At 36.1% G+C, this 13724-nt stretch overlaps 1 protein-coding gene across 2 annotated transcripts in view; it reads left to right on the top strand.

Moving 5' to 3' along the window:
* The window catches only part of PRKG1 (protein kinase cGMP-dependent 1), a 1334297-nt gene that overhangs the window by 227815 nt on the left and 1092758 nt on the right, over window positions 1-13724 (top strand). The gene's annotated exons all lie outside the window — the stretch shown is intronic.

Raw genomic sequence — 13724 nt, 5'->3', positions numbered from 1 at the left:
GTTTGACTTTATCAGTTCATGCAAGCATTGAATAGATCATTTTGGGGCCTAGAGGGATTGGAGCTGAGTTTCTGTCACTTGTAGCTAAGAATATTGGCAAATGCACCGTATGACGTAATGTTCTAACCAAAAGAGGCTATTGCCATTTCTGAGCATGGTGTGTACTTTCCCATGCTGTTGGATTTGCTTATATTGTTGCTTTTCTTACATTACACTTTCTCATATTTAACCTGAAATCCTAACAATCCTCAAAATATAGCTAAGGTGTTATCCCCTCTATTAAACATTTATTTCTTTTGGAAGGAAGAATTTTCATTTTCTTTTCTTTTCTTTCTTTTTTTGAGACAGATTCTTGCTGTGTTGCCCAGGCTAGAGTACAGTGGTGCAGTCTTGGCTCATTACAACCTCTGCCTCCCAGGTTCAAGCAATTCTCCTGCCTCAGCCTCCAGAGTAACTGGGAGCACAGGCAGTGCCACCACACCCAGCTAATTTTTGTGTTTTTGTGAGATGGGGTTTCACCATCTTGTCCAGGCTGGTCTTGAACTCCTGACCTACAGTGATCTGTCGGCCTCGGCCTCCCACAGTGCTGGGATTACAGACGTGAACCACCACGCCCACCCTGGGAATTTTCATTTTCATCTGGGCTTCACAGCAATTTCCAGCCTGCCCCCTGCCATTTTATATGACTTTTCACATTTTGTAATGGGTAATAGGACTTTTTAAAAAATGTATATTTCTTGAGATGGAGTTTTGCTTGTTGTCCTAGCTGGAGTGCGGTGGCGTGATCTCAGCTCACTGCCACCTTGGCCTCCAGGATTCAAATGATTCTCCTGCCTTAGCCTCCTGAGTAGCTGGTACTAGAGGCGCTGCCACCACACTGGCTAATTTTTTTATTTTTAATAGAGAGAGGGTTTCACCATGCTGGCTAGGCTGGTCTCAAACTCCTGGCCTCAGGTGATCCACCTGCCTCTGCCTCCCAAAGTGCTGGTATTACATGGAATTATAGGGTTGTATTTTTGCATTTTTAAAAACCTGTTAGATTATAAATCTAGATTTTTCTGTATCCTTCTCACGTAAGTGAGAATTTTGTAGTATACTTGTAAGGGTATACTAAGTGAGAAGGATCAACACCAAGTAGGAGACTGGTAAACATGTATTGATGGGTGGTTAAATTTTCTGCCTGTAATGAAATTACATTCATAATTTACATTTAAAGTGTTTTAAACATAAGCAGCAGGGTAAAGAGTCAATTTTAGTTTCTCAAAATTCCATTTTTTGACTTTTATTGTATTTGTTCTGGTGAAGGCAGTTTACATGCATACTTTGTAATTCTGTTTTTAAACACATCATAAACTGTGAGGAGCTACTTGCCTGTCAAGAATGGAGCCATTACCGGCCGGGTGCGATGGTTCACGCCTGTAATCCCAGCACTTTGAGAGGCCAAGGCGGGTGGATCACGAGGTCAGGAGTTCAAGATCAGCCTGGCCAAGATGGTGAAACCCCGTCTCTACCAAAAATACAAAAAAAAAAAAAAAAAAAAAAAAGTAGCCAGCCGTGGTGGTGGGCGCCTGTAATCCCAGCTACTCTGGAGGCTGAGGCAGACAATTGCTTAAACCCAGGAGGTGGAGGATGTAGTGAGCCAAAATTGCGCCACTGCACTCCAGCCTGGGTGACAGAGAGAAACTCCATCTCAAAAAAAAAAAAAAAAAAAAAAAAAAAAAATTGGAGCCATTACCAAAGATGGAGCCAAAAACAGTTTTTTTCAGTTTTCTTAAGCCAGAATGAGAACTTAAAACCAGTTTTATGCCGAACATATTGAGCTGTACAAGACTGTGCAAACTAGAGGCCAGCATAGAGCTAGCATCGGTGCCCACTTTTTATTGGGAAATAGAGATATTGATTGATCTTTGCCTTGATCACTCTTGTGTCACTTTTTCAGCTCAGATCATTGTTGCTTAAATTGAGAGCAGCTTTTTCAGAAATTGAAACTCAACTGCAGTTGTAGCTTTTTGGCAAAACTTCACTAATTGGGACAGGGAGGCGATCACTTGTCACAACGTAAATAGAATCAGAAATCAAGTGATAGTTGTGATAGTATGTCATTTTATGATAGATTCAGCCTGTATATACACACACACACACATATATATGTACACACACAAACACACATATATATATACACACATATATATGTACATGTCAGGAACGTGTGAAATTTCAATTTTCTTATTGGACAATGAATCATATTTGTTAGTGTTTTTTAAATTGTAGTTTGCAATTTTTGAGTAGTATTTTTGACTGGCTATTTCTTAGTACATTTTATGAAGAAGTTACTATTATATATTCTCTTTTTGGTAAGTGAAACAATTTCTGATTTCAATTGCTAGAGAGCCTGAAGTTGACAAATCAGGCTGGGAATTGGCCAGGGCATGATAACTGGAAGAAGGGATTATGTTCCACGTCATTAACATCTGTTTCCAGGCTTTATAATATCCAGGCTGCCAGTTTTCTTAAGAGGAAAAGAAATTATCTTGATTAACTTTCAGCTGTTTCACCCTTCCTTACGTTGAAGATTTTGGTTTCCCTGAGAAGAAGATTGCAAAGAACCGCTCTTATCCACTAAATCTGTTATTTTGTACCTGGGTGAATAGAATGAAAAGAAGAGAGTATCTAAGTCCTTCCCCAGCATCCCATCCTGCACTGGCTCTGAGTGTCTCTCAAGACATGCTTCAGCAAATAACATTTGTGGTTACCTCGCTGGTGTCTGCCTTACTATTATTTTTTTTAATCCTCTCGGGCTTGTGGAGTTGGTTTTCATATAGCCATTCCAGAGATCTACTGGAATGCATTCAACTCCACTCAGGCACCAGGATTCAGCTCCAAAAAGTGTTCAGCTTCCCATTTTCACAATATACTGCCCCCATTTCCTCTACGTGTGACGATCCAAACATTCCTTTAGATTTACTTTCCTGGCAGATTACAAGTAAGTAGAAGCCAATGGCAACTTTATAACATTTTTCTACTTTCTGGAACTCTTAAAGAGAATGTGTAGGGTTCTCTCTAATTCTACTACTTGTTTATTTTCAGTGCTGTCTTATATTCCTACCTCCTTAAACCTCAGTCAGAAGTAATTTATCTCTTCTAATAAATTTACCATTTCTTCCTTGCATGATAGTAACAGTGTAGACATCGTATCTGAGCCCTCTCTTCAAAGGTAAGTTTTTAAAGGGATTATTTCTTATTCATGCTATTATTATTAACTGAATGTCTTTGATGCAGTAGGGACTCTATCCTTGTTGAATACATTTTAACTTCCATTAAAAAAAAACATGGTCTTCCTTTTCTTTCTCTCTGCCCAAAGTGTCAATTATGTAGGTAAAAAATAATTTAATTGTATTGTATTGTTTCTTCCACGAAAGAAGTAGAAGGTACAGTTTTTGTCCATTAAAACTCCACTGGTAGAAAAATAAACTAACTGTGAAGTGTGTTTATATGGAGTTTTTATATGTGTAGATGCTGAAAGAATATAAAGAAAAAAATGTTAGCACAAAATGTGATACCAGTTATAGAATATTTGGTAATTCCAATATGGTAAAATTGTTATGGTTTAGGAAAGTTGAGGAAGGAACCAGGATACTACTAAGGAAGTTCAGTTTCTGGGGATTCATACTGCATAATATTCTAATTTTTCCCAAGTAGACCTGGATTGAGGATTAGGTAAGCACAGCCCCATTGTTACCAGTTGGTATGTAGGAATGCATGTTCTTAGCAAGATATGAAGACTCCTTTCTGCAATATTAAGGATGAAAAGGGTTAGGGGAGTTCAGAAATGAGAGAGAAGCCACCTATTTCCTTGAATAATGGGAAGGGGACTTCAGACTGCAAAAGGCTTAGTGGAGTTTGATTTGAGAAGGTATCAAAAAGAAATTGATCAGGTTCAGAGTACAGAGGAGGAAAGGAAAGAAAATAAGGGAAGGTCCTGGAGCTGGGCCAGTGGGATTTTTGCCATCACAATTCTGGACATGTTCTGCTGGTGATGTCTTTGACATGTGTTAGTATTTTGACATGTTGGGAAATACTCCTAGGATTTTATCTTCTCACTACCTGCCTTGGATGTAATAGGACTATCATGTAGAAAATTGGGAAGGGATTGTTATCTTCATTTTGATGTTAAATGACAGATTTTCCCTTTTGTGTTCCCATCAATTTATTTTTCTCCCGAAAGCATTTTGTGACTTATAAACACTGTAGAGTTTACTAGACATGGTTGCAATGATGCAGGAAGATTTATAAAATGGTCTTAAAAATCAACTAACTAGAAGCCCCTCCAACAATGGAAAAATTTGATTTCCTTAAGCCACCCATGATATATTCACTTTCAGATTTCTGTGTTTCTGTGGAAGAGAGGAGCAGAAAGATGTTGTTTTGACTAGTGTTGGCAAATGGACAAAAGCTGGGTTTTTTGTCTGAAATGTTTTTCTTTTCTCCTGTAAAGTGTGCAGAAATGTATTCCTTTATTGGTGTAAGGGTGTACAGATATTCATTGACCTCATGCCAATCGCTTAACTGCCAACCTCATCCAGTCCACATTGTAATTCCTGTCTCCAGGCATTTATGGGACTGCCCAGGCTTGAATCCAGTGAACAGATAAGTATTTGGAATAAAACATCATGACTTAAACTGAAGCATTATGGTTTCCACCTGCTAAAAGTAAAATAATATAACGTGCAAGAACTGTTCACCCATTAAGGTAGTTTCACATTGTATACACAAAGACAGTGTTTATTGTCCTATTTTCTTTCTTGTTTTAATAGTTACTAACATGATTGACAACAAATTAAAACTATTTTTAGTACTTGAAAAAGTAGCATGGGTTTAATTTTTTTTATTTGTATCTTGTTTTTGGAATATTATTCTTGCTACATTTTGCCATTTTACTAGGAAGAGTTAATTATCACAAAGAGATGGTTGACATTAATAAGGCATGAAAGCAAAACACAAATTAGTGTACAAAATTTGGGGCTAGTGCTATTTTGTTCTTTCTCTGAATTTTCAAAAGGAACTGAAATGTTTCCTGAGACCAATTCCCATTGTGCTAATATTCTCTCTGGACATATTCAGGCACAGTTTTCATTAAACTTGAAGGCAATCGAAGTGGTTTTTCATACCTATTACTTTTCCTGTACTTAATTGCTTGAGAGCAGTGGAAGTGTGCTCAGATGTTTTTAAATCATACTTTTTTTGTGGTATAGTGTTTGAAAACCTCTTCCCAACCCTTTTTAATGTATCATGCAATAATTTTCTCTCAATAAAAAATGCATAGTTATACATGTCTTTCTAGTAGTGACCCATGTCTTTCTAGTAGTGAGATTTTGCAAAAGATAACTGAAATATCTTACATGGAGTGACCACTCATTTGGAATTGCTCATTGCCTGGGAAGATGTTAGAAGAATTTGCAATATATTCAATAACCATGCCTGTTGAAGTTATTGTTGTAATTAGGTTGAAACTAATGCAATATTAGTTTAAAATATTATTTTCATAAAGATAACATAACTTATTTTGTAAAAGACTTAAACTGAATCTTTGGTTCTTCTGAATATTGTGTTTTGTAAAGTGTGTGTGTATGTGTGTGTGTGTACAGGGGTGAGAGAGAAAGAGAGAGGCAATTTTTTAAGAAACTGAAAGAATATGTTACAGAATGGGAAGCTGTTTTATTCATGTGTTATTTGATGAGATATTTCTAGCATCTTGAAGATTTAGCCGTAAGATTTAGAGGCAAAAGAATGGCCTTTTGTTTATAGTTCTCATTTGGAATCAGATTCATCATTCTTTTTTTTTTTTTTTTTTTTTTTAATTTATTTATTATTATTAAACTTCAAGTTGTAGGGTACATGTGCACAATGTGCAGGTTTGCTACCTATGTATACTTGTGCCATGTTGCTGTGCTGCACCCATCAACTCGTCATTTACATCAGGTATAACTCCCAATGCAATCCCTCCCCCCTCCCCCCTCCCCCCTCCCCATGATAGGCCCCGGTGTGTGATGTTCCCCTTCCCGAGTCCAAGTGATCTCATTGTTCAGTTCCCGCCTATGAGTGAGAACATGCGGTGTTTGGTTTTCATCATTCTTACTTAAACAAAAAGAAAAAACATATTTAGACATTTTCCAAAGTGTAATATTGTAGTGAAAAATTTCACAACTGAGTTCAAAAACTTTATTAGAGAACCTAAAGCACCTAGAGTTATTTCTAGTATTAGAAGAATGGAATGTTAGTTTTATGATTTCCCTAAAAGCCCTTTTAAAGATATACAATATGTGATATTGTATATATGTCACCTGTGTACACATGTGTACATAAATATGTATGATTCCTTAATAGCCTCTTTAAAAAGTCTCAGATTGTCAAAGGAGCACATGAAAAGGTGTTACACTGTGGTTTCATTATCCACGTGAAGTTTGTTCCTTCAATGATATTTGTCCCCTGACATTTCTGTAGCATGATTGAAATATCTATGTTAGGTTACCAGGAAATAGGGCCAGCAGTATGAATTACCTCTACTTTGTATGGCTACAGATCTTATCTTGCTACTTAATGAGTCAGGATGGACTAAGTATTGCCACAGAAAAAGAAAAACTTTTTTTTTTTTTTTTTTTTTTTTTTTGCCAGGGTATTGCTCTCTCGCCCAGGCTGGAGTGCAGTGGCATGATCACAGCTCATTGAGGCCTCTCCCGCCTGGGCTCAAATGATTTTCCCACCTCTGGGCTCAAGCAATCCTCCCCCTTGGCCTCCCAAAGTGCTGGGATTACAGGTTTGAACCACCACAATCGAGCCCAGAGAACAACTGTCAAATATCAATGAACTAACAGAGGGGAGCAAAGCTTTGTTTTTACAGTCACTTTACATGAGTGCGTGGATTGGCAGGGGACCTCGGCCCAATATCTTTACACAGAAACCCCCAGAAGACTCACTCTTGACACATGTTTGCAAATCACCACTGAAGGGAAAATGGAAGATTGCCACTTGCTCTTTGAAGTGTTCTTTTAAGTGACATTTTCACTTCTACCCTCAACTCATTGGCTAAAGCAAGTTACAGTGTGGGCGTCTAACTTCAAAAGGGCAGGGACAGCAATCCTGTCATGTTTCCAAAGAGAAAAAAATGTGAATCATTTAATGCCAATCGGAACTAACGTAAATGATTATCTTGATCCCAGGAGGGAAAGGGTTAGTGTAAATTCATTACTGTTATTTAAAAGATGCTCAACAGCACATTTCCTGCTAATTAATGGTGTCATGTTTGAAGAAAGAATCCACAAATGCGTATTTTTAATCATTGAAAAATAAGGAGAGCTTTTTTTAAGTCATGAATTAGTCTGTGCAGTTGGATGATAAATTACAAGTGATTACAACTACCATTATGCTACTAAATTATAGCTCTTTGGCATTGTTAGAAACAAAAAGGAAAGCTGGTCTCCGTGGAGGTCATATACATTTTTTCTTAGGGGGAGTGAGAACAGGTGTTGAAATTTAAGTGGTAAGAACCTTAAGTTCATAGGGAAGACAACTGAATAGAAGCTGAGGGGCAAGCTTGGGGAGCCCTGTGGAATTTTTGCAGGGGGAAGGGAGTAGAAGAATGCTGGCTTTTGTTTATTCATGGTAAGAATAAACTTTAGTCAAGAAGGGATGAAAATGTTTTCATGTTTATAAAACAGTCATTGATCAACTTACTTTGTCTCTCCCTCTCCATCCCTCCCTTCTTCCTTTCTGCCTTCCACTTCCTTTTTTCACCAGTATGATGAAAACTTGGTGGCCTACCATTCTGGATTCTGTCTATAGAACTGGAATTTCCTCTATATACGGAGCTTACATTCTAGTAGTTGTGACAGTGATAGGTGTATGTAGAAAACCTAAAGCAGAGTAAGAAATACAGAGCCCTAAAAGCACTGCTTTTCAGAAGTGTTCATGGAAGGTGTCTTTGAAGATATAACGTTAGAGGAGAGAGAATAAAGTGAGGAAAGAAGCCTTGAAATGACTATAGAAAAGGGCTTTCCAGATGGAGCAAATAGTAAGTGCCAAGGCCCTGAGATACAACCGTGTTTGTCTGCTGTTAGTGCTGGGTATTCAGAGATGAGTGCTTGCAGGACTTGGTATAGGACCTGGCCCACAGGAGTTTCTCATTGAATATTTGTGGGATGAATGAATGAACAGATGAATGAATGTAGACCCCATCCCCAAGGAATTCCCACTGTTGCAGAGGATGGAGGTCTGACTAAAGATAACTACTTGGTAGCCATAACAACATTCAGTATTGCTCTTCATTGGGTAGGGCACTAAGATCTTTACATAAATTATCTTACATAATTTAAAAAGCGATACTGTGAACACATGTTATTGCTCCCATTTTGTAAACAGAAAACCAACAGAGAATCTGTGTTACAATGTTTCAGTGTTTGGACTCTGGAGCCAGACGGCCTTGAGTTGAGTAACAATACTTCCACTTGCCAGCTCTATGACCTTAAACAAGTTACTTAACTTCTCTGTGCCTGGGTTTCCTCACTGGTTTTAAAAAAACCTGAATACAACCATTTCAGGACATTGGTGTGAGGATTGTGTCAATTAATGTATGCAAAATACTTAAGACAATAACTGGCACTATGTAACTTTTCTTATAATAAATGCTGTCATCATCATTTTCAAGATTATGTAGGAAAATAGGGATGCTAACTGCTTGAGAATTCCTCAGAGGTCTTCATAAATACGATGTTTGAACGAAGATTTGAATGGAAAGGTAGGAATTCTAAAAGGGTTAAAAAATGTATTCACGTGGTATGGGTGTTTGTAAATATTTCAGCTAATTCAACATTGATTTTTTCAGGGGGATTTAAAAAGTATATTTGGTAGTAAATTGTCTTTTTACTGAATATCAGGCTACTATAATATAAATTCCACCTTGTTCCCCCAAATGCTTCTAGACTTACAACTTGTATACATGAGAATAAAATTGTCATTTTCCATCTTGTAAGACAAAACATAAATCTAGGCTGGTTTAGACTTCATTGTCATTAAGTAAAAAATAAGAAAATGATGTCCTGTGCAGATAGTCAAATTGAAAAGCTCATGGGTGATAGTTAAAGTTTAATACCCACTAAGGCCATTTTAGGAATAGCAATAATTTGACTGTGTATAATTGTGTGTTTATGCATGTGTACCTTTATATGCACTTCTACAACACAAGCTGTTACTGCATCAGAGATATGTGACCTTCTTTTATAGATATAAAAGTTACACCTGGAAATATTCTCTGAGTATACATGAGAGAAGGGAATGGCTTGTTTTACACATGCAAAATTATACGTATCTTCACAGCATCTTAATCCATTTGTTCTTTAGCAGTATCTAAATCGTTTAAGAACTCATTACCTAATAAGTTTGGTGTGGGGAAAAATGCCTTAGAAAGGAGTAATGAAAATCTATCACCTTCTCTCTTTTAATAATACATTTGCAAGTGGATGACTATAAAAGAGGAAATCTGGAGATGACTGAAAAGGAACATTGTGAGGGTGTTGGATTATCGAAATTTTTATACATTAGAATTCAGTGTTTATTTTGAGAATGAAACACATTTTTTCTATTTATATTTACACAAATAAAATGCCTCTGCCCACAAACATTCCTTCTATGAGTTAGGAATAATTTTCCTGTGGTATAAATTGGTACTTCTGTTTCTGGCCTTAGTTCTGGGCTCACACAGATGGCCTTTATAAACATGATCTATTATTTACATAAATCAGTTCTCTCTTTACCCCTCATAAACACTCCTGTGCAGTTATTTGAATTCAGATCTGATTATGGATGGCAAATGTATAGCAGGAAAAATGGAAAAGAATTAGCTTTTGGATTTCTTTTTGTAAAATAATTTCCAAGGATTTCTTTAGAGTTTCTCTGCAAGGGTAACAAATTCCTCCTTTCTTTCAAGTCCCTCCTTCATCTGAATCTCAGGTCTTACAAGTGATTAACATCACATAATTACTATGGTTTCAGCACTTGTACATTTCAAGGGCACTTTAGGAATAGCAATAATTCAAGTTTACATACTTTGTACTGTAAATGAACTGTGATACTTATGTTGTTAACTATTATTTAACAATATAATTTTGTAAAATTTTGAAAGGCACGTATTTTCTAACCAGGTAAATATAGTATCTGTTATACCAATGACTAGGTCTAAATGTTTTTAAACATTGCATTGGAGGCCCTTAGCAGAAAGATGTAATGTATTTGAGTATGACTTTGTTTTGTAACAAAAAAGTTGCTCTAAGGCACAGATCTTTGTTTTGGTGAAGTTGAAGTCACTATAAACATGTGTGGCTTCCTCATTCCCACCATCTGTGGTTCATACACTATCCTCAACTATGATGAGATCACAGTTGGGCAAGATGGAATTTCCTTGTTTAAATTTTCTCATCAGTTTTTCCCACAGAAAGTTACTAATGACTAGCATATTTTGAAGTCTACATTATAGTTCATCTATCTTCATATATATATACACACACACACACACACATATATGTATGGCATTTACATAAAAACAAGATGATGGATAATTTTAAATGCATATTAAATATAAACACCAATGCATAATAATATTATTTTGTGAGGTAATGTCTTGATATTTTGTTTGTATTAAGTGCTGTGAATTACAAATGATAAAGATATTATTTCTAGAAACAAACAAAGATTGGGACCCAAGTTTATTTTACTGATAATGGTTAGCCCATTGCCTACACATAATCAATATCAATAAATATCAAAGAAAGGAATGAGAGAGGGAGGAGGTGGAAGAAGGAGAGAAGAAAGGGAGGAAGGAAGGAAGAAGATAGCATAGCGGCCAGAATGTTCAGATTGTTCAGATACTATGGTGGCTTCACTAACTTTGTAGTCACTTTACCTTGGGCAAATTATTTAACCTCTCAAAGACTCCGTTTCCTCATCTCTAAAATGGAATTGTTTTGATTAAATGAGATGAAGCAGGTAGTGCAGTAGCAATTATTCTTAATACATTTTAGAAATATTTTCAAATTTTTTAATGAATATAATATTTTAATTAAACAAGTAGTATCAGCTGAGAATTTTACCTCTGAATACAGATTACTCATTTTCAAAAATTGTGGTGAACACACTTCAATACTATAGTTTATACTGAACATAACTTATTTTTTTCATTGATCTTAAAGGTACATACATATAAATTGTTAAACATATGTTTATCAGATGAGCATCTATTATGTAGGTTGGCACTGGCCTAAACTCTTACATAGTTAAGTCTTGTCAGAATAGTAGACAAGCAAACAATGTACTGTAGTGTGATGAATGCTTTAATCTAGGTACACAGTAGGATGCTGTAGAAGTAAAGGAGGAGCGGCCGGGTGCAGTGGCTCACATCTGTAATCCCAGCACTTTGGGAGGCTGTGGTGGGTGGATCACAAGGTCAGGGGTTTGAGACCAGCCTGGCCAACATAGTGAAACCCTGTCTCTACTAAAAATCCAAAAAAAATTTAGTCGAGTATGGTGGCGGGTGCTTGTCATCCCAGCTACTCAGGAAGCTGAGGCACGAGAATCACTTGAACCCAGGAGGCAGAGGTCGCAGTGAGCCGAGATCACACCACTGCACTAAAGCCTGGGCAACAGTGCGAGACTCCATCTCAAAAAAAAAAAAAAATTAAAAAAAGAAAAGTAAGAAGGAGCATCTATTTAAATTTCAAATAGAGAGGAAGTGAAGGATTGGCGGGAGAAGTGAATGAGTGGATACCTAAGGTTTTCTGTCAGTGGTGAAATTTGAGTTAGATTTCTGTGACAGGCAGAATTTCTAGGAATGACCCTCAAGATTCCACATGTCCTGATCCTATGAATGTGATGTGATCTCACTGCCCTGATTGTATTCTTATATGGACCAGCTGACCTTAAAATAGGAGGATTATCTGGTTGGACCTGGTTTAATCACATAAGCTCTTATAAGCAGAGAACTTTACCAGCTCCTGGCAGAAAAGGAAGGCAGAAAAGAAGGGTAGAAGAGAAGGGCAGAAGAGGAAGTCAGAGAGATCTGTAGTACAAGAAGAATTTGATAGGCTGTTGCTTGGTTGAAGATGCAGGGGGCAGCACAAGAAAAAATATAAAGAGCCTTACAGAGTTTGGAGAGGCCACTGGTTGACAATCATCCAGGACACAGGGACCACAGTCCTACAGCCACAGGGAATTGAATTCTGCCAACAGCCTGAAAGAACTTAGAAGTGGATTATTAATCAGAGAGCCTTCAGATAAGAACCCAGCCAAACCCACCTGATTTCTGACCTACAGAAACTAAGAGATTATAAATGAGTGTTGTTTTAAGTCACTAGGTTTACATGAATTTGTTACAAAGGAATAAAAAGATAATATAATTTTGAAGGGTGTGTTTTAAACAGCCAGGAAAAGAAATGAAGATCAAAATTCTACTTAAAAGGCAGATGGAAAAATCTAACAGAGAAGTCACAGTCATGAGGGCTTAAAAAATGCAGAAAATCATAGTATAGGATACCAGTATTAGTGACAGCAATTACCACTATACCAAGAGTATGGAGCTATAAATAAACATCTAGTATCTGGATCAACAGCATTTTATTCATTGTTTGGCATGGTTGAGTGATAAAGTAGCTAACATTAAAAGGTAAAAATTCTTATTCAGTTATGTCTATCTAAGGATCTTGTGCTTGTATAGGGAAGTTTATTTTTGGAGATGTGGGAATAATACACATTGAATAAAAGATTATTAAAAGTAGGTGTAAATTAAAATATATGAGTAATTTCAACTTGGAGAAGAGGGAATGAGGTGTACTAAAATTTACAATGAATTAAATAAAGAATATAAAGACAAATTGGAAATGGAAAAGGAATAAGAAGCTTTTTTTGTGTGTTGGGATTGTAGTATGTTGAAATCTAATGTTATAGTATAATATTTGTAAATAAGATGCTTAGTTCCAATATGTTTCATTCAGCACTGGGTTACTATTTAGTACATTTGTCAAATAATTAGAAAATAATTTTATTGAAAGTAGATTTTCTGAGTTGGAAAATACACTTGCTTTAGCAAAGTAAACTAAAGTTAATGTATTTCTACCAAATATAATTTGCTTTTAATTTTTTTAAATTTTGTAAAAATGTAAGACATATTCAGAGTAACTTACTAGTTAGTCCTCTACTAATTGATGCTTTGAAAAGACAATGACTTTTTTTATCTGATGTATTTTTAATAAAATGGTCTCTCACATCACATCTCTAATGAATGCTTTAAAATTCTCGAGTGACTAAAGGGAGTTTAAATTATTTCTGTATTATTATGTCAACCATCTAGATCTATGATATCAAAATATATATATTTAAGATGTTCACAAATTAATTAAAATGATAAGTTTCTAAATCTCTCTTTGTATAAGTTTCAAGATTTATAAAACTAGCACCATTTTCTGATCAACCAGTTTACAGTAAATTTTACAATGTTTGTAAACGTGGCTTAGAGACCAGTCTTTTTACATGGTTCCTTGATTTACAACAGCAGCCACCATGATAATTTCAGCAAGTCAATACAATATGTTCTAAAAAGAAAAAAAAAAAACAAGATTGGCGAAAGTGAACCCTTTTTTTCTAACCATGTTCTGTATTATTTAACTTTAAAGTAGAGCTCATCT

Source organism: Chlorocebus sabaeus, chromosome 9 (genome assembly GCF_047675955.1).
Source record: "Chlorocebus sabaeus isolate Y175 chromosome 9, mChlSab1.0.hap1, whole genome shotgun sequence".
In the NCBI taxonomy this organism is placed as follows: domain Eukaryota; kingdom Metazoa; phylum Chordata; class Mammalia; order Primates; family Cercopithecidae; genus Chlorocebus; species Chlorocebus sabaeus.
The sequence above is the reverse complement of the archived record's forward strand: the minus strand, read 5'-3'. Positions and strand labels throughout refer to the sequence as shown.